The sequence below is a fragment of the Camelus bactrianus genome, chromosome 6 (genome assembly GCF_048773025.1).
Source record: "Camelus bactrianus isolate YW-2024 breed Bactrian camel chromosome 6, ASM4877302v1, whole genome shotgun sequence".
NCBI classification, from domain to species: domain Eukaryota; kingdom Metazoa; phylum Chordata; class Mammalia; order Artiodactyla; family Camelidae; genus Camelus; species Camelus bactrianus.
Window position 1 is genome coordinate 54,579,451 of NC_133544.1, and position 27,687 is coordinate 54,607,137.

The window sequence follows — 27,687 nt, forward strand, 5'->3', positions numbered from 1 at the left end:
AGTTTAGCCTTACAGAGAATCTTGAGGAGAGTCAGAGAGAGAAATAGGAGCAGGTCCACTGAGAAGTAATCAGGGAAGGGTATTCTCACCCACTGATGCAAGTGTCTGGTCTCTTTGGTAGTAAATAACAAATGGGGAGGCCATTTCACTTTATCTGTTTACAGGAAGGTATTTATTAGCCAATTCTCTATGTGTCTCTTATGTTTCTGTATGTCTTCTGAGCAGAGATACTGACTGCCTTTTTTTCTGGAATATTTTTCAAGGTTATTTGTATAATAGAGAAAATAGAGAAGATATAATGTCTCTCCAGAACAAAGGGCAGGTTTGCTTAGAGCTTTGAAAGATCAAGGCTGTCTCCTTCTGAAGGGGCACTATAAAAGATTTGGGTTTCTTATGCTCAGGCTTCCTCTCCTGTAATACACCCCTCTGCATGTACAGGTATCACCTGGCCCTCTTCACATTGTCCTATGGGATGGGAGCTTGGGAACCAGAACAAAAAAATGATACTTTGACCATTTCTGTGAGTAATTAAGTCCTTTGTGTCTTCTGCTAGCACCCACAGAACTGGGTCAGACTAACTTATTGGCCTGCAAGGAAGGTAGAGTCTCAGACCCTTCACAGTTCTTGACCATTTTGGTGGTGAGGATGTGGTGAAGAAGAGACAAGTCTTCATGAAGAAGAAGCTCCTTGAAGAGGAAGGATAATGACCCCACAGGCCAGATTCAGAGGTGAGACAACTCCCTGGTATCCAGGAGTAAATGCTCTTGCTCAAGTATTGGGTGGGTTAGGGGAACAAGGGTTTATTAATCATTAGAGGCTTGTTTATTGATCATCAGAGGCTGAGCAGTGAGAAACAGGACTGAAGCAAGCTGCCTACATGGTGCCTTAGTGTTGGTCATGTTCGCCTGGGCAGGTGGAAGGAGGAATCTTACGACAATGGGACAGCTCTAAAGACAACGTGGCTGTGGCTGCTAAGCCAAAGAACCTCCCACCCCAGCCTGAAGTAAATGGTGACAGCAGTGAGGGACATGTTATTCAGCACAGATCTTTGGGTGGTCTGAAACATTCGATGTTTATTCAGGTGAGCCATGAGCGAGTGGCCACTGAAACTGAATGCAAAGCCTTGCTTATTGGCTCAGAGCTGCTCTCCCTCTGTGCCCTCTTCTTTTCCACCCTGACTGCAGTTTCATTAAGGAGAAAGATGATCAAGGGTGAGAGCTCACACACCTGCCTGAGTATGCTGGGGAGCTTCGCAGAGGGGAGAGAGTCAAACTTTCATGGCTCTGTTGGATAGAGTCACCCAAGGCATTATCCTGCTCAGCCCTGTGGGGGGAGGGACACCAGGATTCAACTGGTGGAATATGGGCAGTTTTCGCAGTGGAGGAGGGAAATTGGTGCAACTCTGTTGAGTGGAGCCCTTTGGGCCTACTGGGTGTACTGTTGCAGTTTCCATCAGTTGGTGTCATTGGTATTGGTGTTTACATGTCTGTGCTTTGAATGCTTGTGAGTGCCAGAGGTGCTTCTTGTGTTTGGGAAGACACAGACGGAGAGAAATACTGGTACCTTTGGATCCCCACAACCCTAATGACCCCTTTGAGCTACAAGTTCCTGGGACTCATGATTTAACCAATTAGAGTCTGGCAAAAAGAGGCATCTTCCACCTGAGGTGCTCCTTGGATATTTGGGCTCCTGGGCCCCCTCTCACCCTGATATGGCTCTCCTTTTGAAAAGCAGCTAGGAACTTGCTACAGGGCTGTTCTCAGAACTGACCCACGGAGGCCTTGTGACTCTCTGGCGTGATAGTCTCATTTCAGGGTGAATCAACTGGACTCAGACTCAATGGGGAGGGCCAAAGCCGCCTCGTCATCAGGTGGAAATGCCATATTCCTGCGTGCAGCTGACCTGACTCCAGCAGCATCTCAACTTTACATGAGACAGTGGCAGCTGGCCCTCTGGGGATACTTAATCTCTTGTTCTGCTGCCTGAAGCAAAACTGCTGGGTCAATGAGAACCTCAGCTCACAGAGATTACCCTGAGTGCCAGGTCTGCTTCACTGGTGGTTTGGCTCAGCTTAAACCTGATGTCTTCCGCTGAGCTTCTGCTACTGTTCAGTCTCAGTGCCAGCTCTGCGGAACCAGACACGGGCCTGCTGGTTCCATTCACAGTTAAAACTCAGGGCTGTGCAGCCCAGGCCGATACTCCCCTTAATACAAGTTGTTACCTTTTTACTGACCCCTGGGCTGTAGCCAGTAGTCTAACAGTTTGGTCTGTCACTTGGAAAACTACAAGTGATTGGTAGGTTAAAGACACTTCTCTTTGGGGCTGCAAAAGGTGATAAATCACAGCTACTGATCAAAGTGTCTGGGTCCCTCACGTAGATGCTCATAATATGGGCCAGTTCTCTGGTACGAAGCTACTGTTCACATCAAGACCTCGCCACCAGATTGCCACCATCACTGCCTGGTCCATCTTTGTACTGGGCATGGTGACACAACTATCCTCCTAGGCTCTGTGCAAAGGGCAGAGGACTGTTCCTGATGCAGAGGCTGCCACGGCAAGCTGGATTCGTGACTCCTGCCAAAAGCATTTTGGTACGAGGGGTGGCATAGTGTGGGCCATCACCCCCACCTCCTTGCTCTTGGCAGATTGAATACATCAGACCTTTGACCTCCTCTTGGGGCTGTCTGTCTTGCTCTTTTCAGCTTGTAATACTGCTGTTCCAGCCTAGTCAGCTGATTCTAGCTGCACTGTTGTGGCCCTTGAGACTGATCTGTGTCATGTTTTCAGCTTCCTGGACCGTTTGCAGCCTGCCAGTGGTGTGCTTTTGATCACAAATCTGCTCAACACTGTGCTGACTGTCAGGGTATTCAATGGATGTTTCATGCTCCCTGGCATTCATAGGCATCTGGTATTGTTGAGCATTTGAATTTATGTATTTATGTATTTATTTATTTAGTTTTATTTCTTACTGAAGTGTTGTAGATTTACAATGTTAGTTTCAGGTGGACAGCAAAGCGATTCAATTTTTTTTCTCTCTCTATATATGTATATATACACACGTACATACATATATATTTTTTCTTTTCAGATTATTTTCCGTTATATGTTATTACAAGACATTGAATATAGTTCCCTGTGCTATACAGTAGGTCCTTGTTGTTTATTTATATATAGTAGTGTGTATGATTTAATCTCAAACTCCTAATTTATCCCTTCCTCACTCTTTCCCCTTTGGTAACGACAGTTTGTTTTTTATGTCTGTGAATCTGCTGAAAAATCAATTTAAGTATTATTTTTGACTCTTAGCTTCCTCATCTCTCCCTGGTCCATACACCTAAATAAGGGAGTTTGGTCACTGAGTGTGGCTGTGCTCAGAAAGGGATCATCTCCTCTCAGCCACTTCCTAGTTAATGATCAGATTGATCTATTATTATTTTATAAATTGGGATTCCTCCCTGGTCATTCCTGGGTATGATGTTTTTCTGTTGACTAATGATAGCCCCAGGCTGGTAGGTTGGCCACCCAGTCAAAAAGGGGTCTAGGGCTTTCAAACTGGCTCAGCCACCTGGATTCTGTCATTGGATTGATATAGCCCTGTATCATGAGGGTAATCTCTACTTGGTTGAGTACACTGCCTCGAGACTTACCCAGTGGTTCATGCAGGGCAAAGTCGGTGGCATAATGAGTGTCTGTAAGTTTTATAAAATGCCTTATCCCTTTTGCACCTAATTCTTCCAAATGACAGGTCTGGGTGTAAGTGGAAATGATTGGGAAGCAGGTGAACTTATAGGTACTGGAATGGACAAACTAATTTTGTGGTTATGGAGAGAAAAAACAACTCCAGCACCTGAGGTGAGAGCACTTTAGACCCTAGAAGAGGGAGGAAGGAACTCTAATGATCTTTTGTCTTTCAGAGCCACCCTGGAGCCTTCCTCAGGAAGGAAAATGCCCTGGTGTGGTTCTCCCAATGTTAGAGCAGGCAGAGAGCTGCAGTCCAAATGGCAGAAACTGGGCAAAAAGGAGGCACACAGGCCAAATTCAGGAAACTATACATTGTGTAAACAACAGGGGTCCCTGGGCAGAGAAGGAAAAGCAGGAAACTCCTGGCTGACAAGTGGTCACACATTTTGGGATAACAAGTGGACTAGAGGCCAACAAAGAGAGGTGAGAAAAGGCAGGAATCTCCAGTGTCTGAATGTAACCTTTTGCTCATTATGCCCTCATGTCAAAAAAATTAGCCTCGCTGATTGGAAGTACCCATCATGCGCTGATACCATGACACTTCCGATCCAGACTAAATAAGGACAAAAATCCCTTCTCCCTTTGGAAAGGTGGAGTTGGGATGAAAATCAGGAAATAAGACCCCAAACCCATCCCTCCCCAATGAATATTCCGCCCACTTATTTTTACACCCTATGTAACCAGCTTGCCAAAGAAACTCAGGGCAGCTGCTCACCTGAGGCTGCCCCCTCTCCCCTTGAGAGTGTATTATCTATCACTTAATAAATCCCCACTTTACTTTTTTCACCTCCACATCTTGTCTCTGAATTCTTTCTGCGATGGGACAAGAACCTAGTCACTGGTAACACCAATGTTGCTAGCACCTTAAATGGAACTGATTGCTAAATGTGCTGCCTCCTTTTCTTTCCCCTACCTCCAGACAGCTCTGACCATGATTTTGATTGCCATTCCCTTTGACCTTACCAAGAAGTCTATTAGATAAAGTAGAGGAGAGTCCTAGCTTCTGCATCTCCCATGCAAAACACTGGTTAACATGTCTGCTTGTCTTCATTCCTATAGCTGTTGGGGGTTGGAGAAATGCCACCTTTCTAGTGGCGTGGACAGACAGGACTGTCAGCCCTCAGGTAGTCCCTCCAAAAACAAGGACTAGATTCAGTTATTTAAACTAAACTGGGAACCCTAAGGCATACTAGCCTGCCAGGAAGCCTCATTGGAGGAACTGTCAACCAATGCCCTTTGAATGATCAAGGTCCCACTTGAGGCCAACAATTATAAAAACATTTTCTTTTCCAGGGACACCATGTGTGACCTCTGGACTATTTCTTGTGTGGAAGCCAGGAGTTAACTTGTCTCTCCTGAAAACACCCTTCCGGCAGTCCTAAGAGAACTGCAGGTGCTTAGAAGCACTACTGACAAAGCACATGACCCTCAGCTGACTGCAGAAATCTCTCCAAAATGAAGCTCTCCAGAAAAGGTAACTGATTCATTATTCAGACATACCTTATGGGCAGTTATTGCTGTAACAGGAGTCATCCAGTTAGCAAAGGTGGTTCAAAAATGTCATGATTTTAGCTGAGGTGATCATGACACTGCCTTGGCCCTGGAAGGATTTCAGGTTGGATTCAGCTCAGTAGCCAAGGTTCTTATGGGTGAGAGCATTGTCCCAGACTTCCTCCTCATGCAACAAGATGGACTTTATGCAATCTCTAGTACATCTTGCCATGCCTGGATTAATGCCTTGGGCCAAGTGGAAAGGTCAATACAGAAATTTAAAGAAAAAGCCTCATGGCTTTCTAAAGTAGACCCTGATACTTTGTGGGATTTGTTAAGCTGGTTGGTTCTAGGACACTGGGAACCGTGGTTGAGATCAATATAGGGTGGCTTCATTCTGCTTTCAGAATCCTAGTTGACTTAATTAAATGCTGTGCTAGATAGGTTGATTTGGTTCTAGCCTCTGTTGGTTAATGAGTGGCTGATGGAGTAGCATAGTTATGTGTAGAAACTAACGTGTGTGGGAAGTGGATATTGTTGCGAGAGAGTTCTCTGTGGACCTTCCACGTTTCTGCATGTCTTGTGAATAGTGGTTCTGGTTGTCTTTGTTCCAGACTGTCTTTTCAAGGATGTTTGTAAGGGAACAGCCTTGAAAAATGTAATGTCTCCTTTTAGGGTGAAAGATAGGTTTTCTTTGAACTTCAGTGTTCACCTCTGGAACAAAGGACAGAGGTAGCTTACTGTCCAGTATAAAATGACGTCGGTTCTCCAAGCTCAGCGGTTCTTGCCTGTAATGAAACCCACTCTATGTGTAGATGCCACCTATGCCTTCTTGGTGTCTCTCTGTGAGAAAAGAGCTTGAGGAACCAGAACAAGAAAATGCTGTCTCCAGCTACTGCTGTTGCTATGGGCAATAAAATCTTTCGTCTCTGACTCTGGAGTCTCCTTGTCTTCATCAGCATTCATCAAACAGTTTATAGGCTTATTTGTTAGCTTTCAAGCAGGATAAAGTCTCAGTTCCCTTAAACTTCTTTATTGCATTTACCTTGAGTAATAAAATAGAACCATTGTTTAATTAAAGCCTAATTAATTAAATTATGATATTTGTTTTCTCGATTTGTTGGCTTTCAGTCTTTGGAATATACACAAAGTCTTGATCTTGTTTTTATTTTATTTTATTTTGTTTTGTAGTTTACATGGAAACTCTAGTTTCCATGATTCTTAAATAGTCTCTAGGCTTTTTAAAAGCATATATCATATATATTTTTAAAGCTATTTCTTTTCTTTTTTGCGGGGGCAAGTAATTAGGTTAGTTAGTTTGTTTGTTTTAAATGGAGGTACTGGAGATTGAACCCAGCACCTTGTGCATTCTAAGCATGTGCTTTACCACTGAGCTATACCCTCCCCCCAATATGTTCTACATAAACATTTTTACAGTGCAAAATTGAACTCTTTACTAAGCCTGGCTGGTCAAGCTATTCATGAGAAGCATCTGTTTTACTTCCTCCTCAATGATGGAGGGCTACTTTAGTAGTCTAGGTGAGAGAAAGAGGGTAATTTGGACCAAGGTGGTGGCCCTGAGGTAGAAACAGGATATAGTAACTAATCAGATAGAGAGGGTGAGGGAGAGGAGAGAGTCAGGTTTCTGTCTTGAGCAAGATGATAAGTAGTAACGTTTGCTAATACAGGGACTTGGGAAAGGGGCAGATTTAGTGGTCATCATGCAGAAATTAGTGGGTAGATGATGATAAAGGGCTTTGTAAGCCATATTAAGGAGTATGGACTTTATTCTGAGAGCAGTGGGAGCCACTGAAGAGTTTTAAATGAGGGAGTGATAGCAGATTTGCATTTTAGAAAGATCACTCTGGTCACAGTGTTATACATGAATTGGAGGGGATAACAACTCTGATAGGAAAACTATTTAGGAGGTTGTTAGAGCAATTCAAGCAACACATGGTGGCCAAAACTAAGTTTGTTGCAACGGAGATGGAAAGATATCAAGGGCAGAGGAGAGGTGGAAGTCATGGTTGCTGACCAAATTTTTGGCTGACTCAGTTGAATGGTTAGTGAACTTTTAATGAAAATTAATATGAAGAGATGAATGGGTTTGGCATAGGAGAAAGTGATTTCAGTTTTTGATATGTTGAGTTTGATGTCAGTGAAATATTTGAATGGAGATGTTTATATATGTATATCAACATGTTAATATATGTATTTGGGAGTCATAGATAATAGTTGAAGTCAAAGAAGGATGAAAGTTCCTAGGAAGAGCATAGAAAGCAGAGGTTCTTAATCTGGTGTCTATGCTTACAAAGCTCCTGAAATTATATGCAAAATTATGTAAATTTTCTGGGGAGCTTTCCCATCACTTTAATCAGTTATATGTCTTTAGACCCAGCAGCTCTGCTCTTAGTCTGCAGACAGTTGTATTAAATGATATGTTCAAGGATATTAATTGAGGTGAAACTTAAAATAGCAGAAAAGTGGTAATAAGATGAATGGCTGTTCATTGAAGACTGGTTAAATTATGGTGTATCTATACTTAAAATGATGTACACATCTAGTTTTTGTTGTGGAGAGATAACAAACAATAAATGGTGTGTACTAGATACCATATGGGCCAAAATCCCCCCGTGTCCCCTTTTACTGTCAAAAGACATGATGTACTTTAGGTCTGTTACTCAAAATGGGCTTGCTCATCCTAAAGACAGAAGTTCCCTCTCAGTCACAGCCATGCTGGACCGGGGCGTTGGGGTAAGAGTCATTCTCTGGTGGAGCAGCCAAATTGGTGCTCCCAGTGGGTAGCTCATTCCTGAGAAGATAGGTGAATATCTTACATCCCCAGCTCTTTCCAAATTTCCAAGTGAGTAAGTCACTTTACCTTCCCAGTTGAAGAAGCCAGGAATGCATCGAAGGAAAACCTTTCCTTAAGGAAATCAGGAGTGAGAGCAATTTTTCCATCAATGGCTACACGGGCCTCTGATTCTGCCATCTAGGGGGAAGGTGCTGAAGTGGCCTGGAGGGGGGGGGGGGGTCTGGCCACAGAGAGGTCAGTGGTGGTGGAGACCTGCCTTGAGGGGCATGTCTGAGTCCTCTGCCCTCGCTGTGGTGGCAGCAAGAGACACATAGGGGATTGGGGTCGCTGGGCCAGTGTCAGCAGTCCTAAGAATTTTTGGGTATTTCTTGGGGAGAGCCCTGGGAAAAGATGAAGTGATTTAGATATTCTTGGAAATGTGGACTCACTTTGCAGTTAGAGGAGGTGGGGTCTGGGGACATACTGAATACACATCTCTGGGCTGACCACCCCCAAGCTTATAATGTAGTCCAGACCGTGCTTCTGAGTGCGTATCTTGTATTTCCTGCTATGTCCTGGACACTTGAATTTCCTCTTCTTGGCCCCTATGACCAGATGCTGGTTCAGTGTTCACCGTCTCAGTAAATGGTGCCCCCAAGCACAGTTATCCAAGTCAGAACTTATGATTTACCCTCGTTGCTTCCCTTTTACTCATTTGCCATTTCCAGTCAACCATTAAGTTTTGTTGATTTCATCTCCTATCTAATTGTTTGGAATTGTCCTTTTTTTATTTTTATTTTTACAGCCACTGTCATTCCTCCATTAATTCCTACCTGCCCTGAATCCATTCTTACAGTAAAACTCTTTTTCTGTACTCAAAATATTTCTGAAACCAAATGTATATATATATGTCTCTCCACACCAAAACTGATTCTTGGACATCAGCCAGGTATGCTACAATTCAATTAAATTCTGACACTGGAGTGAGTGTCAGATCCCACAGGTTTAGAGCCCAGTCCCACAACACTGCCCCCCCTTCAGACACCAATGGGAAGTCTGGACCTCCTGAACTTCTGACAAATTGGCTATAAATTGGGGGTGCCCGTGACCCCCGCCTGGGGTTTGATAATTTGTTAGAACTCAGGCAAACACTTTACTTACTATTACTGGTTTATTATAAAGAATACCCAGAGGGACCTCATGATGCAATAGTAGTAGTGCATCTGATTCCAAGAACACTCAGGAATAGCCAAGTGGAAGGGGTGTATAGGGTAGGTTCTGTAGGAAGGGGCATGGGGCTTCCCCGCCCTCTTCAGGTGCACCACCCTCCCAGCACCCTGATGTATTCACTGACCCAGACACTTTCCCAACCTCATTGTTTAGGCTTTTTATGGAGGTTCTATTATGTAGGCATGACTGGCTAAATCCTTGGCCATTGGAGATTAAACTCTCTCTCTAGTCCCTCTCCTCTCCCTAGAGGGATGGGGCTGAAAGTTCCAATACTCTAATTACATGATGGGTTCCTCCAACCCCCATCCTGAAGCTATCTAGGGCCCTATGAAGAGTCCTTCATTAGCTTAAACCCAGGTATGGTTGAAAAGGACTTCTTATGAATAAAAAAAAACACTCCTCTCACTTTTAGCCACTCAGGATTTCCTAACAGTTTTAGGAGCTCTGTGCCAAGACCCTGGGCTGTAGACCAAATTATGTATTTCTTTGTATGTATGTATGAATGTTTGTTTTTTGGGGAGGGGAGCTAATTAGGTTCATTCATTTATTTATTTATTATTACCTTTTTAATGGAAGTACTGGGGATTGAACCCAGGAGCTCGTGCATTCTAAGTATGCACTCTACCACTGAGCTACACCCTCCCCACCAAATATGTATTTCTTATTACATTCACATCTCAGTACTTCACAAAGTGCACAGACTGATCTGTGAAAGAAACACAGATCATATTATACCACTTCCACCTAAAACCCACCCATGGCCTTCTGCTGCATTTGGGATCAAGTCCCAAATCCTTAACATTTCCACAAGGCCTGGATGATCTGCCCTTCTGTGCTTCACAGGATTGTTCTTACGATTCTCAGCCAACCACCTCTCCCTCCCTCCCTCCCTCTTCTTCCCACCTCTGGCTCTTTCCTCTGCCTGGAGAGTGCTTCCCTGCTCTTCTTCTAGAGTTTCTCTTTTCTACTCAGCACAGGTATCTCTTCCTCAGGAAACCTCTGATTCTCCAGACCTGGTGAGGGGCCTTGTGACACAGCATCACGCAGCACAATTTCAGTGATTTCTGTTTTAAGTTGTCTCTTCCCTACTACTCTATAAAAACTTTGAGAGTAGATCTCATGACTATCTTGTTTATTTCTATTTCAATATCTATAAATATAACTAGGATGAAAAAAGTTGTTTTTTTTTTAATTGTTGTTGTCCATTTTATTTTTCCATCTCTATTTCTTACCAACCAAGGGGTCTTTTTTTTTTTTTTTAACATTTTTTATTGATTTATAATCATTTTACAATGTTGTGTCAAATTCCAGTGTTCAGCACAATTTTTCAGTCATACATGGACATATACACACTCATTGTCACATTTTTTTCTCTGTGAGCTACCATAACATTTTGTGTATATTTCCCTGTGCTATACAGTATAATCTTGTTTATCTATTCTACAATTTTGAAATCCCAGTCTATCCCTTCCCACCCTCCGCCCTCCTGGCAACCACAAGTCTGTATTCTCTGTCTATGAGTCTATTTCTGTCCTGTATTTACACTTTGTTTTTGTTTGTTTGTTTTTTAGATTCCACATATGAGCGATCTCATATGGTATTTTTCTTTCTCTTTCTGGCTTACTTCGCTTAGAATGGCATTCTCCAGGAGCATCCATGTTGCTGCAAATGGCGTTATGTTGTCGGTTTTTATGGCTGAGTAGTATTCCATTGTATAAATATACCACATCTTCTTTATCCAGTCACCTGTTGATGGACATTTAGGCTGTTTCCATGTTTTGGCTATTGTAAATAGTGCTGCTATGAACATTGGCTGACACACATTTCAAAAATTTTCTCCTAGTAGATATAAAAGCAAGAATAAACAAATGGGACCTAATGAAACTTACAAGCTTCTGCACAGCAAAGGAAACCATAAGTAAAACAAGAAGACAACCTACGGAATGGGAGAAAATTTTTGCAAATGAAACCGACAAAGGCTTGATCTCCAGAATATATAAGCAGCTCATACGACTCAATAAGAAAAAAATAAACAACCCAATCCAAAAATGGGCAGAAGACCTAAACAAGCAGTTCTCCAAGGAAGACATACAAATGATCAAAAGGCATATGAAAAAATGCTCAATATCACTAATTATCAGAGAAATGCAAATCAAAACTACAGTGAGGTATCACCTCACACCAGTCAGAATGGCCGTCATTCAAAAATCCACAAATGACAAATGCTGGAGGGGCTGTGGAGAAAGGGGAACCCTCCTACACTGCTGGTGGGAATGCAGTTTGGTGCAGCCACTATGGAAAACAGTGTGGAGATTCCTCAAAAGACTAGGAACAGACTTACCGTATGACCCAGGAATCCCACTCCTGGGCTTGTATCCAGAAGGAACCCTACTTTAAAAAGTCACCTGCACCCCAAAAAAGTTATGTTTTGGAAATTATTTTCCACCCAGTTCCTATTCCATGAAACTGACCCATATTCCCCCTCCTTTTTAAAATTTTAATAGCAGTTTCTATAATGGGTATTTAAAGGCTATGCTCTTGAAAAAGCAAGACTCATTAAAAATAGAAGTAGCATTACTTTTTTCCAATAAGTATAAAAATAATATGAGCTTATTGTAAAAGAAATTTCAGAAAAATTGAACACTTATCACTTTGTTAAAATTATCTTATTATCATGAGTACTTTACTGTTGAGAATCTATTATGTGCAAGTGCATTACACAGAATCTTTAAATTAGCCCTGCGCGATAGGCATCACCTCTGTCTTACATATAAGAAATGCAAGGTTCATAGAGACTTTCAAAGTTGCATACTAATAAGTGATGGGCTGTGTGTATGTGTATGTGTGTGTGTGTACCTGCAGATTTATGCCCAGGCTCTTAGGCTGGAAACTCTATGTGCCTCCCTCTGTTAAGTGGTTCCTAACCAGGAGGATCATTCTTGATGTATTGGATTCCGGAGGTCTGCAGTGGGGCCCAGAAATCCCTACTAGTCACTTATACTGTGCTGTAATTAGAGTTCTACAAGACCAGACAGTCTCTTTTTCTTAATTTAGAGAAAATTCCTAGCAGGTCTGAATTAATTACTGATCATTTCACTGGGGTGCCAAGTTATTTTTGCCCATGTTATTGACTCCTGCCAGCAAATAAGCACTAAACATAGAAGCCCTCCTCCACTGATCTGCTTGCTAATGCTCTGAGTGAGTCCTTCTGTGGTTAATGTCTCAGTTTGTCTCTAGGGTCCCTTACTTCTCTACTGCCCTTCTTTTGGTCCTGGGGCTTCTTGACTGTGGGCTGTGAGCCCCTGGGATTCTCAGGCCGTGGGCTCAAATTGTAGAGTGAGGAAGGAGAGATCATAACTAAGCTAAGCAATGCTGGGAAATAAGAGAGAGAGAAGGAAGTGGACAGGGGAGGAGGGAAGAGCAGGGGAGGGAGAGAGAGAGAGAGAGAGAGGAATCTGACAAATTAAGGAATATTTTGTGATTATAGAGTAATAAGATTCATTTTTCTTATGTGGATGATAATCCATCTTCAAAGGCAGTTTTATTAAAGGAGTCCCAAACATACATTCTAAACATTTAAAAATGTCACATAAAGGAAATAGGACTGTAATGCCACTTTAGAGGAGAAAGTTTGGAATAGTGCCAAGATGGAAGATTTCTTTATTCTGTGGCATCAAGGTCTTTTTTGGCTTTGAGGTCTTTGCATTTGGCCTCCACTCAAGCCCAAAGCTTGATAGCATGAACAGCCCTGAGGTGAAGTGTCACAGGCAACTACGTTCAGTCAGAATGAAGGCTGGCGTATGCACTTTCAAGGGAAGGCCATTTCAAATACTGTGTAGCTGCTGGGTGAAGTTGCTGGTGCAGGGCAATGGCAGCCCGAGAATGCACATGTCCTGTCTGTTTCAGAGGCACCAGAAGGACCAAGAACATGATTGTTAGTGCCTGTGTGCAAAAGGAGAACCTATACTGAATGGAATATTTGGTAATTTGTTGAAATAGTCATTGAGTGACCCTAACTCTTTAAATATCTTCTTATACATATCTATCAAATATGTCTTAAAACTGATAAAACCCAATGTCAGTAAGTATGTAAAGAAATGGGAATTTTCACTCATTGTGAGAATTGGTACAAGCATTTGGAAGGTAATTTAATACTATTAAGTGGTTTACCTGTTTTTTCTTTTTTTTTAATGGAGGTACTAGGGATTGAACCCAGGACCTTGTGCATACTAAGCACACACTCTACCACTGAGCTATTACCCTCCTCCCCTATTAAATGTTTTAATGTTTGTATCATTCGATCCAGTAGTTACACTTCTATAAACTTATTCTTCAGAAATACTTGCTGAAGTTTATAGTAATAAATGTACAAGAATATACATTCAATATTTTTTTTTTTGGAAGTATAGTTGATTTACAATGTGTTAGTTTCTGGTGTATAGCATAGTGATTCAGTTATACATATATATTATTTTGCATATTCTTTTTCATTATAGGTTATTGCAAACTATTGAATATAGTTCCCTGTGCTATATAGTAAGCCCTTTTTTTTTTTTTTTTTATCTATTCTGTATATAGTAGTTTGTATCTGCTAATCCTGAACTCCTAATTTATCCCTCCTCCCTGCCCCACCTCCTGGTAACCATAAGTTATTTTATAAGTGGATCTGTTTCTGTTTTGTAAATAAGTTCTTTTTTTTTTTTTCTTTTAGATTTCACATACAAGTGATAACTTAGTGTATTTTTCTTTCTCTTTCTGACTTCGTTTAGTATGACAATCTCCAGGCCCATCCATGTTGCCGCAAATGGCATTATTTCGTTCTTCTTTATGGCTGAGTAGTATCTCATTTGTGTATATATACCACATCTTTATCCAGTCATCTGTCGATGGGCATTTAGGTTGCTTCCATGTCTTGGCTATTGTAAATACATTCAGTATTTTTAAAACCTTTTTTGATGAAACAAAACACATGAAACAGAGCTCATAAAGTTCACATGTAAGGTTTAATGGATAATTGTGAATCAAATATTCACATAACCAGCACTCATATCAAGGAAGACAATGCCAGTTCCCCAGAATTCCCCAGGTGTCCTTCCCAGTTACAATCCTATTTCTTTCCTACAGAGATAACTTCTTTCCTGACTCTTATATCTGCCAGAACTGGGTTGTCCAATATGGTAGCCACCAGCCACACATGGCTAATAAGCACTTGAAACATGCCTAGGTGAACTTCAGATATGCTGTGAATATAAAGTTCACACTGGATTAAGTATAAAGGCCTAATATGAAAAGAAAGAATGTAAAGCACTTCATTAATTTTGATTTTGATTCTGTATTGAAGTTACAATATTTTGAATATATTGGATTAAATAAGATATATATTAATTTCACCTATTTTTTCCTTTTGTTTAATGTGACTGCTGCAAAATTTAAAATTACATGTATGACTTACTTTTGTGGCTCACATTATATTTATGTTGGACAGCACAGCTCTACAAGTAACCACTATCTTGACTGATAATGATTTTTTTCCTTTTTTTTTTTAGATTTTTTCCATCTGTGTATACATCTGTAAAATATTATAATTTAGTTTTACCTATTTTTGAAATTTATATAAATGGAAAATGCTTTATGTGTTCTTTTGTATCTTACTTCTTTGCTTATGTTTGTGTAATTAATCCTGCTCTTACATATAACTGGGATTCATTCATTTTCATTGCTGTATATAGTATTCCATTTTGTGAATATACACTATAATTCTTTTATCCACTCTACTATGCTAATTTATACCCCTACTAGCAGTGTATGAGAATTACAGCATCATTTTTAAAATAAAAAAATTGGAAACATCACAAATATTCATCTTTTAGGGACTGATAGGTAAAATACAGTACATCTATGCAATGAAATGCCATATAATTATTGAAAAGAATGAGCTGACTCTCTGAAATGACTTGGAAAGATGTCCAGAATACATCGCAAACTTAAAATAACAAAGAATGCATAAAAAAGTTGCAAAATAGATTTATAGAATTATCCTATCTGAGCAAAAGTCCAAAAGTCTAGAAGAACAAAAGAAGTTTTTGCAGCAGAACAATAGGCTTGAGCGCCTTGGACTGTATGAGAGAAAAGGGTGGAGAGGGACGTGGTTAGAGGTGTGTCCTCAGAGGCTTTTACTGGGAGATGGGGAGCCATGTGAGATCATTTGAGGGACACACTGAGGACTGGAGGGCTCTGGGAGAAGACTTCTTCTCAGGTTGTGCATTGCCAATTTGGGGCAAGGCCACAATGAAGTATACTAAACAGTGAGCGCTGGCCTTGATTTGAGTCTCCTGGGCCACTCTAGTTCCCTTGGGATTTAGATGGGATCCAGAAGCTGCTGAGAGACAGACTGGGGAATTTGCCAGAGGGGACTTCTAGGGCAGGGGGAGATAACTTTGTATGTTGAGGGGAGTCTACAGAGTGGCCTCTCCAGGCTAGGACCTAATGGAGGCCACAGTCAGAAATTGGACGGGCCTATTGAGACAATGTAAGATGAGAGGAGGTCAAATCAACAAAGAGAAGTTGGTTGATAATTCTTGGGAACCGAGTGAACCAAAAGAACAGACAGTGGAGTCCAGGGTGGCCAGCAGACCAGGAGAGTCACCCTGAAGCCCAGGGGACACAAGGCAGCATAAATCCAAGGATTAGTACAAGGCCAGGGACTCCCTTTCCTCCACTACTCCCCAAGGATGTGTAAACCTATTTCAGAGGGAGGAGCAAGCTTTCTGAGATACTGTCTTTCTCCAGACAGAAGACTTAAGAGACTTTTCGAAATACTGGACCCTACTAAGTTTAAGCTGCAGTAGATGTTTAGCAACATACTTGTCTTACCTATTTGCGGGTAGGAGGTTAATGAATAGAACTATATAACACAATCAAGTTCATTTTTCTTCGCAAGTATGCACTGTAGCAAATTAAACTTTGCAACCTCATTTCATGGGTGTATATCTGTAGAAGAAAGCATCAGGAGGAAGATGGGCCAAATGGTGGCTGGCAGTCTCCAAAGGGATGGGTTTCTTGCTGACTTTCCCTTTCTATACTGCAGAGTTCTATGTTTGCTTCTCCACCACACCCAGTTTTATTGTGATATAGTTGACATGTAACATTGTGTTAGTTTAAGATGTACAATGTAATGATTTGATATATGTATATATTGCACAATGATTACCACAGTAAGTTTAGTTAACATATATCACCTCACCTAGTTGTAAATTTTTTTTAAAGAAGTATGCATTAATTTTGTAATCAGGAGAACTTTGTAGAAAAATTAAATTTCCTTAAACCTTTATAATTTTAATAATGTATATTTCTTCATCTTCCTGTATGCAACAGAAAAAATAAAGCAGATGTTGTCAAGATAAGAACTTCAATTCTAGGAGGCTATAGCTTTTTTTTTTCTTTTAACATTTTTTTATTGAGTTATAGTCGTTTTACAATGTTGTATCAAATTCCAGTGTAGAGCGCAATTTTTCAGTTTTACATGAACATACATATATTCATTATCACATTTTTTTTTTTTTTGCTGTGAGCTACCACAGGATCTTGTATGTATTTCCCTGTGCCATACAGTATAATCTTGTTTATCTATTCTACATTTTGAAATCTCAAGTCTGTCCCTTCCCATCCCTTGCCCCCATGGCAACCACAAGTTTGTATTCTATTTCTATGAGTCTGTTTCTGTTTTGTATTTATGTTTTTTTTTTTAAGATTCCACATATGAGCAATCTCATATGGTATTTTTCTTTCTCTTTCTGGCTTACTTCACTTAGAATGACATTCTCCAGGAACATCCACGTTGCTGAAAATGGCGTTATGTTTTTGTTTTTTATGGCTGAATAGTATTCCATTGTATAAATATACCACCTCTTCTTTATTCAGTCATCTGTTGATGGACATTTAAGCTGTTTCCATGTCTTGGCTATTGTAAATAGTGCTGCTATGAACATTGGGGTGCAGGTGTCATTTTGAAGTAGGGTTCCTTCTGGATATATGCCCACGAGTGGGATTCCTGGGTCATATGGTAAGTCTATTCCTAGTCTTTTGAGGAATCTCCATACTGTTTTCCACAGTGGCTGCAACAAACTGCATTCCCACCAGCAGTGTAGGAGGGTTCCCTTTTCTCCACAGTCTCTCCAGCATTTGTCATTTGTGGACTTTTGAATGATGGCCATTCTGACTGGTGTGAGGTGATACCTCATTGTAGTTTTGATTTGCATTTCTCTGATGATTAGTGATATTGAGCATTTTTTCATGTGCCTAGTGATCATTTGTATGTCTTCCTTAGAGAATTGCTTGTTTAGGTCTTTTGCCCATTTTTGGATGGGATTGTTTGTTTCTTTCTTGTTAAGTCATACGAGCTGCTTATATATTCTGGAGATCAAGCCTTTGTCATTTTCATTTGCAAAAATTTTCTCCCATTCTGTAGACTGTCATTTTGTTTTACTTATGGTTTCCTTTGCTGTGCAGAAGCTTGTAAGTTTCATTAGGTCCCATTTATTTACTCTTGCTTTTATTGCTATTGCTTAGGTAGACTGCCCTAGGAGAACATTTTTGAGATGTATGTAAGATAATGTTTTGCCTATATTTTCTTCTAGGAGGTTTATTGTATCTTGTCTTATGTTTAAGTCTTTGATCCATTAGCTATAGCTTATTAAGTGGAAAATGCATATGTTTAGCTATTTTACTTTATTTGATCTGTATTTTTTAGAAAATTTATATTGAATGGATATATAATTTATGAGTAAACTAATGTGGGGTTTATGGCACCAGGCCCTTGGATAAGAAAACATCTTCTTCTAGTGCCATTGTTTCTATTAGAAAATCAGATTTAACTTTAGGCAAAACTTTTAGGTAAGTGACCTGCTGTAGGAATAAGTATTAAGTTCATGTTTAATTTATCATAATCTACCTTCCAAGTAATATCAGCCTATTTATGAACAGGGTAAGGACATTACAACTACACAATTCCATTCTCTTCCTCCTCCTTTTACGCTCTCATTGCTCATATTTTACTACTAGCTATGCTACAAGCTTCTCAATTTCTCAATTTTTGCTTTAAAAATTGGTGGTCTTTCAAAGAAATTTGAAAAGAAGATATATAAAATAAAGGCACTAAATTTTTTAAAACACTGACTTAATTTATCCTTTCTTTTGCTCCTCATTTTTTTCTGCAGCACTAGAGTTATATCAGATTTATTTCCTTTTAGCCACATTTGTCATCGTAAAGATTTGTGGAGACATATTCTCTCAGCTTTTATCTTTCTAAGAATATCTTTATTTCATCTTCATTTTTGAAAGATATTTTCACTGAATATGAAATTATAAGTTGACATTTATTTTTCTTTTATGACTTCACAGAAATTTCTCCATTGTCTTCTGACTTGAATAATTTCGGGGCAGGGGGAGGTCAGACTATTTGTGTCCTTTCCTGCTTGTATTTAATGGATTTCCTGCCCACCTCCTCTGGCTGCTCTTTTTAAAATCTGCTTTTTACTTTTGATTTTCAGAAATTCAGTGTTGATATGACTAGGTCGATTCTTTGTGTTTATTCTGCTTGGAATTCACTGAGAGTCTTAAATCTTTGGATTGTTGTCCTTTATCAGTTTTGGGACGTTCTTGGTCAGTATATCTTCAAATATTTCTTGTGTTTCACTTTCTCCCTCCTCTGCTTCTGGGTCTCCAATTGTGTTAATGTTAGACTATTTGATTTTTTTTTCTCTCTCTGTTAATTTTTCTCTCTCTCATTCTTTTTTCTTTTTTCCTTTTTGTGTTTCAGTTTGGATACTTATGTTGATCTAAATTTGGCTCTGTGATACTATCTTCTACTTTGTCTGATCTGTGGTTACACCCATCTAATGAATCCCTTACTTCTGATGCCATATTTTTCATTTCTAGCTTTCTATTAGATTCCTTTTTTTTTTTAAATTGAAGTACAGTCAGTTACAATGTGTCAATTTCTGGTATACAGCATAATGTCCCAGTCATACATATATATGCATAAATTCATTTTCATTAAAGGTTATTACAAGATATTGAATATAGTTCCCTCTATTAGATTCTTAGAAAAAAACTTTCCATGTCTCTGTTGAATGTCTTCATCTCCTCGATCATGTTTCCGTCCTTCCCACTAGATACTTCAGCATTCTTATCATAATTATCTTGAAGTCCTAGTCTGATCATTTCAATATTTGGGTCAGGCCCAGGTTTGTTTCCATTGACTATTTTCTTTTATGACCATGGGTCACGTTTTCTTGTTTTCCATATGTCTTGTGATTTTTTTTTGTTGCATTCTGGGCATTTAGTACGTAAGAATAGTAGAGACTGAAGTAAGCACTATTTCCCTTCAGAAGGGTGACTATCAGGCCGCCAGAGTGGGGCAGTCAGTCTGATCCGTCATTGGGTGTGCACTTTTCTGCAATTTGGTTTAGTTCACCAGTGACCTCAAATGTTTTGAGAGTGGAATCTGGACTTTTTCTTTAGCAAGGCCTCTATGCTTCCGAGTGTTGGTGAAATTCCAGGGATTTTCTAGTGCTTCACAGCTCACACCTCAACTTGTGGAGCTATTGAATATCTCTCCTTGCTTTTCAGACCAACTGCCCACCTTTGGGTTGCTGGGGATTTGCCTTCCATTCCTGCCACCTCTCATACTAATTTATTTTTTATTTTTACTTTTTAATGGAAGTACTGGGGATTGAACCCAGGACTTTGTGCATGCTAAGCATGAGCTCTACCACTGAGCTATACCCCTACCTCCTGCTCATACTAATTTTTGAAAAAACATTAGTATTTACCATTAAAGTTTAGTTAGCAGAAGAAACTACATTTCTAGAACAATTTTTTCTCTGTAGTTACTTATCTGTTTTCACCAAATCCTCAGCATAAATACTGTAAAAATGTAATTAAATCTGTAAAGCTTTTTTACCTTCCCCAAATCTTCTAAAATATATATAATTAGCAGTGCAACCAGGGGTTTGTTTTATTTTTAAATTGACATGGTAGTGAAGAATCACAATATTTTTTAATATAAGATTCTGGTCAAAAATACTTTTATACTTAAAATAGATTACTAGAGCAGAGATAAATTGTCACCAGATAATTAGAACTATATGTACATTATTGAGACTTTGAGATGTAGTAGCAGATGATAAATCTAGCATTTCCAGTGGATTGTTTTAGGAGTTAATATTCAACAATAGTGGATAAAGCAGTGGGAGATTGCACATTAGTGAAGTTTTAACCTCTGAAAGTTTTCATGCCCATGTGTTTCTGAAGCTTCCCATTTTTACCACTAGAAAAATCTATAGAAAAATTCAATTTTGACTGAAGAAAAATTTGATTTAGTATTGAGGTTTGTTCAGCTAGCTAAGAATCCAGAGACAGCTTTGGACTTAACATTTTGTTGTTTCCCTTTCTGGGCCTGGAGAATTGATCAGACTTCATTTCCCATTGTTTTTAAGAACAATCTCTAACTTCAGACATTTCTGAGCAATGCTCATTTGAAAAATATCTGTCATTTCTTGTGGATTTAATAAAACCTTATGCATTTTCAGCTGTATGAAAGTTAAGAAAATTGATTCTTTTTCTTTGTTTGATTCAGCTATATTAAAGGCAGTCCTCAGAGGTGATGTTAAATTTTGCTTTTGTGTCTTACCTTTTTCAAAGTTTTTTGAGATTACCAAATAAGGACACAGGTTTGTTGATTGAATATTTGTTATGGTCAGTATGAAAACGCTGATTTTTAGATACTTCTGGTTGGTATAGTGCTAGTATAAAAACCTAAATATATATAAAAATGAAAATTATTTATTATGCCAGTAACAAGGCAAGTAACTATTGTATAAGAAAAACAGAAATACAAGGAGCACATCAAGTTATTTTTATGAATTAAACTACAGCTACTTTTACTTTAGTACCAACTATGACAAGATTTGTTTCCAACTTTTAACTGGAATATTTTCAGTCATTCAGAAATGTTGGAAGAATGACAAGCAACATGATACACTTCTTATCTCAGTTTACTGATTGTTAATATTTTCTGACAATTCTAAAAAGTTACAACACATCTTTTACTTGGGCAGTTGAGAATTATATTTTGTTTCTGTTTATTTTTTGGTGGTTTTCTTCTTGGTGATTAGTTACATAGACAAAAAGACCCTGAGAAAGAATTACACTCTCACTTCAGTCAGTGCTAAGCTCGTGGTATCTGCTACTTGTGAGCCATTCATCTAGAGCCTGGGTTCTCTTGGATCACAGCAAGAGGAGAAGAGGAGAAATAAGAGAATGTTTCCTTTATAAAGTATCTTCTTCCCCTTACCCCCGCTTTTGATGAGTTCTTGCTAGTCTGAAGAATTAACCATGTGCATCAAGGCAGAATGAAATTCAATTTTCTTTTCTTCTTATCAAGTGAAGAAAGGTCAATCTTTCTAGGTTTTTCTTATGTACTGTATTATCCATCAGAAAGTTCACGATGATTTTGGATTCTGTTCTATTTCCCACAAGCCTGTCTTCAGGGCTAATAGTTTATAGCACTCTTGTTCAGATAAGAAGGATTGGTGCTGGAGGATTTATGATATCTCACCTAATTTTCCATCACCATACCTTGACCTTGGCCTTATAAGTTGTAGCCCATACAAAGCAATCGATTGCTACCTGATAGAGGCAAATGACCCTCTTCAGCTCCAGGGCAATAGCTAATAAGGTCTTGATAATTGTGATTTATCTACTGTCAGCTGTGATTGCATGTGCCTCTCAGAAGCTGCCCTGAATTGATGGATGCAACTTGTATGACAGGAAGCCAGTTCCAGAGGCTTTCTCCTTTTATCCTTAGCATCACCAGGGCTCCGAGAATGGGATTGATGAAGTCACTTTTCTTTCACTGTGGTTTTCTATAATGAAATATGATAAAAATTCATCTTCTCTTGAGCATGCCATTTTTCCCTTGTCAGATCTGCAGTCTTTCTCTGAACCGATTTGCTATCTATAAAAGCAGTGGCCTTGTACTTCCCTTTTGATTCAAGGAGCTCTGGGTTGGCCAAGAGGAGCTTTTTGTATAAATTTAGTAGAGGGTCATCTCTTTCCTTAGCTGAGACATTTGGTTTCCCTTTTAATGAATTTGACAGGAAAAGAAATATCTGTTATTGGTGAATCTCTGAAATACTTCAAACTGTCTCATCCCTCAAACGTCGTTGACCACAACCCTATGTACGATGTGTTAGGAGAAATGAAAACGAGTTTTCCTGTGTGTCCCAGGATTGAAGGATACCTTAGTCATTAGTAGAAACAACGATGTGGTAATCTAGGTCCTCCTGATTTAAAGACATCATTACTTACTAATTTGAGGAACCCTCAGAATCAAGCTCTTTGTGCTTCTGACTTGTCGGAAGTGGAAGCCTATTGGCATGTCCTTTAAAATCCTGAATCATGGATAATACTGGATTCACTACTAACGGAAGTAGCTGGGGGCCAAAGACAAGCTCTTATATCCTGGTGTCCAGCCCTGCCACTATGATACATTTTGTATATTTTTTCCCCACTGGCATTTGCTCAGTAGTGCTTGATTTCAATTCAACTTGCATCTGAAGTTCAATCTGCATTTGAACTTCAGTTTGTTTTTGCGTTTGTCCAGATTTATCAAATAAACATATGTTAAGCATTTCTTGGGTCCGGGAAAAGGAAGAATCCTTCAAGCTTTCTCAGACCCTCTCCTCACTGTACCCCGTCTTATACATGAACCACCTACCACACTATTATAATTGTCTGTTATGATGCAGACTGCTAGTGTCCCTCAATATCCATTTTCTCTTTGTCTGTAAAGATAGAATTTCTAGTTTTTAGCTGGGTGCATGGTTTCCCAGTTCCCCTGAGCTGGGTGCATGGCTCCCTGAGAATAAAGGCTATATTTCCCTGTGTTCTTTGCAGCTTGTTGTGACCATATGACTCCATTCTGGCCAGCTGGGATGTGAGGGAAAGGAATGTGTGTGGCTTCCAGGAGGAAGGGCATGCACTTTCTTTTTCTCTTCTTTTACTCTGCTGAGTAAAAGTGAAGCCCAAAGACTTGAATAGCTCAGGCTTTGCCCTGAGAATCTTTATGTAACTCAGCTTACTTGTAAGGGTTTTGACCCACCTTTTGGTCTTTTGCATCTATTCTTTTTTTCACTGGACCTTCCACTGGTTTCCTAAAGATTTCCTTTACGTCCTTCAAGATTTATTTCCTGTCACCAGCCCTGTGATGTTTTATCTGCCTCATCTTCCTGGAAGAACTCTTGAAGTCACCAGATTGTCCCTTAAGTAGCTGAAGTCTGCAGGCCTTATGCATAATGTTGGCTGTGAGACACCACTGAGGTATGTGCCGATTACTAAGTTCTAATCTCTCAGCTCCAAACCCATCTTTCTCTGAGGTCGGAGAAAGCTTTCAAAAACACAAAAATAATGTCATTCCCCTTTTTAAAAAGTTTCAGTGGCTCCCGTGGCATCCTGGAGAAAATCCAAGCTGCTATACATTTCACAGTGAAGCCATGGTAATATGGCCCCTACCAGCTCATCCAGCTTTGCTGGCCATTGTCTCCCTATCTTGGGGTGGGGCAGGAGGACATCCCTGGCCAGGAAGCAAGGTCAGGGTTCACCCTGCTCCCTCATGGACTAAGCTATGGGTAAGAAATCACAGTGATGCCATTTTGAGTTCTGTGTCTCCCAGAGGGTCGCCTGCCTTTGATTTAATGTCTGTGCTGCTCCCACTGCTGCTCATTTCAGTGGAGCCGTGATGCAGACCCTGTGGGCTTCCATTCTCTGTGCCTGAATGAGTATGTGAGGGCACCTCTGGCTGTTGCTTTTGTGCTCTCTTTTCTAGTCCTCTTCCTCTTTTTCTTTCTTCCTTTTGCCTCATTGCATCCAAGAAAGCAAGAAGCGTTACTGGCAACTCTCCCAGAGCCATTCGAGAAAATTCAGCCAGGGTTCTTTTGCAGCAGTAGCTGCTGGAGCTGGCCAGTCTGATCTGGAAATACCATTTCAGTATGTGCTGCCAGTGTTTCCGTCTGTGCCCCAAGGATATTGGCTTCATTAACTTGGACTAAATGAACTTCTCAGAATGGATCGCCCAAGATAGCTACCTTATCACAGAAACAATGTTAACTCTTTGTACATTAAAAAAAAACAAACCCCAAAACTAAAAAAAAAACCCACAAAAACCAAAACCCAACACACACACACACACGCGCAAAAGAAAACCAAAAACAAAATATTAACAAAACAAACAAATACAAACAACTTCAAAAATTTAGTATATTTATACTGGGTAGGAATCTTTTAATGCAAAGGTCAGAAACTCAATTCAAATTAGCTTAAGCCTAAAAAAGGAATTTATTAACTTATTTAGCTGGTAAATGCAGGAGTAGAGCTGGATCCTGGAATACAAATATTCTTGTTTTTTCTCTCTCTCCCTTCCTGATTTGCTGCTCTCTGTGTGGCCATTTTCTCTGCTTCAAGATGTGTTCCCTGCCTGCAGGAGGTGAGGGGCCACAGGGCTGCAGACAGCTCTCAGCTTACGTCAGCCCAGCCTGGCCACCTTCTCTCTCAACATCTCTCCATAAAATCCTGAGGAAGGGCTCTGGTTGGTTCTGCTTTACTCATTTGTCCCAGCTGTTCCCCTCCCCTCACCAAGCCCCTCCTTACGGTCGAGAGGACAGGGAACTGTGATTGGTACTTCATCCAGAACCACGTAGAATCGGGGGGGGGGGCAGTTACCCAAAGAAGTGGGGGTGTTGTTATTAGAATATGGAGGAAAGGCACGTTGGGCCAACAACAACAATAAAAAGGCAACCAGGAGCATTATCATCTCCATTTCACAAACAACAAGATTGAGGCCCAGAGAATGTCAATGACTCTTCCTTTTTCACACAGTGAGTGAGTGGGCAGAGCTGGGAGCCCGGGACCCATGGGTGTTGCTCCTTGAACCTCACCATTTTGCTGTCAGTCATGTCAGCTAGGAAGAGCTGCTCCAGGCACAAGAGCAGGGGTGCCGCATGGTTCCCATTGCGGGGAGCAGCCCAGCTTTATTAGAGCTGTAGCACTGAGACAAGTAGCAGCTAGGTTTCACCTCCACCAATTCAACAGTTATGTTGCTCTGAACAAGAACACTTAAAGATAAGAAAAGCTAATGTTCCCACCTTGATCGTTTTTCCCCCTAGAGCCCTGGACAGTTACATTAGTCTGTTAGTGTCATTTTGAATAGTAGAGGGAGTGGAATGTTTGTCAAACTTCAGTGTTCTAGAGAATAACCTTGGATACCTGGTAAAATGTGATTTCTGGACACTACTCTTAGAAACTCTGATCCTTAGGCCTGGAATGGGCCTGAAGGATCTGCATCTTACACAAGAACTCCAGATACTGCTGACGCAGGCAGTATAAGTTCTGCCTCTTGGAGCTCTTGTGTAGTGGTTGAGATTCTGAGTCTGAATCCCTGGCTCTATCACTAGTAGCTTTGTGGCGGTGAGTGAGTTACTCAACCTCACTTAGCCTCAGTTTACCTATCTATAAAATGGGAATGATGATGATGCCTACTTACCTCTCAGTCACATGAGGATTAAATAAAGCAATGCATTTAAAACATGAAAAAAAGAGACAACTAAAGAGCTGTCTATACCACTATAGATACATAGATCCCACCACTGCTAAGCATTACTACTCCCATTAGCACTGTTTACTGAACAACTACTGTCTTCTAGGCACAGGGCAGGCCCTTTATGTACATAGCCTCTTTCTGAACATTACATGACACTCACTATTTCATAGAAGGGGAAGCTGACACTTGGAAAATTTAACACGCCTGAAGTCACAGAGCTAGTCTGAGTCCAGGTCCATGTTCTTTAGACTGCCTTAAACTTCTGGCTGGAGAGTCCGCTGTCTTAACATTGCATGTTAATTACAGCTCATAAAGGACCCTATGAGGGAGCGACCAGAAGAGGGCATGACTTTATATTGACCTTCAGCCACATTGGCTGACTTAGGTTTTTATAATGTTGCAGGTGCATTTTTATGATCCAGCCTGTGCAATGAGGTTAATGAACCAGTACTTTGCTCACATGGGCTGAATGTGACTGTGAAGGTGAAGATGAGGAGGACTGAGCTATTTAACTGAAACAGGGTTGCGTAAGCACATGCCGGGGAGACCAAGGCCACCTACGGACACTTTAAATTGAGTGTTGCCAATAAGCCTTTGTCAAAACAGAAGCCTACACAATATTTGTGCATCTATTCTTTTACTTTGGGTTAAGATTAAAAAATTATTTACTATTGGTTTGCCACTAGCTGTTAAAGACTTTAAACATACGGGTAAATAGTAATCAAAAACATGGAAATATAATTTAGCCTTGATATATGAGCTACATAGTGGGTTAAGGGAAGAAGTCAATTGTATATACTTAAACATATATACTATATATACTTAAAATGTCCCATATATCTTATATAGTGTACACACACACACACACACACACACACACACACACACACACCCCAGTTCTTTATCCAGTCATCTGTCGGTGGACATTTAGGTTGCTTCCATGTCTTGGCTATTGTAAATAGTGCTGCTGTAAACATAGGGGTGCATGTATCTTTTTGAATTAGTGCTTTCTCTGGATATATGCCCAGGAGTGGGATTGGTGGGTCTATTTTTACTTTTTTTAAAAAATTCCCATACTGTTTTCCATAGTGGCTGCTCGAAATTACATTTCTGAGCCTGGTTTCATCTTGATTTCAGTATACTTCACTAGGCTGGGGGAACTCTCAAAGCACATGAAAAACATTTATTTGACTTAAGTCTCACAATTATACCCCTTCAGTTAGTGGCTGGCTGTCACAAAGAGCTTACAGAGACCACAGTGTTTATAGGTCAACGTTTGTGCTGCCCCCTTCACAGTCTCCTGCTAAGAGTGGAAGGTCATATTTCATTCCACCCCCCTGGTCAGGGGTGGGCACCCAGGCCAAGGTGAGTCACACTGCAGATTGGTCAATGGTCTATAAGATGGCTCAATACCAAGGATCTGCCCAAACTGTTCTGATGGTGTAAGCAATTTCTTTGTCTTTAAGAGAATTGAGGTACAGAGAGTTGTTTGGCTATGGGACCAGGAGCTGAAAGCCGAGGTACAGAGAGAGGACAGTCTGCAGATACCACACGGCCTCAAAGCCTTGAGTAAGCTGAAGTCAAGAGGTAGAGGAAAGGTGAGTATAGCTCCCAGACACACATAGCTCTTGAACATGGTAACAGGTGTTCCTAAGTGGGGTTTCCTAGGCCATTGCATTTGGGTAACACCACATCTATATCCCCTCTTGGAGAGTCACATGGTGCTTTAGCATTTTAAAGATTCTCTGAAAATCCCACAGAAAGAATCTTGTCT

General features: G+C 40.3%; 1 long non-coding RNA gene across 1 annotated transcript in view; it reads left to right on the top strand.

Moving 5' to 3' along the window:
• LOC105075240 (uncharacterized) overlaps positions 1 to 27,687 on the top strand; it is a 331,910-nt gene that overhangs the window by 36,678 nt on the left and 267,545 nt on the right. The window contains exons 6-8 of the long non-coding RNA XR_012507554.1: positions 554 to 728; positions 5,035 to 5,215; positions 11,100 to 27,511. This is a non-coding gene — a long non-coding RNA (uncharacterized LOC105075240). The remainder of the gene's footprint in view (positions 1 to 553; positions 729 to 5,034; positions 5,216 to 11,099; positions 27,512 to 27,687) is intronic.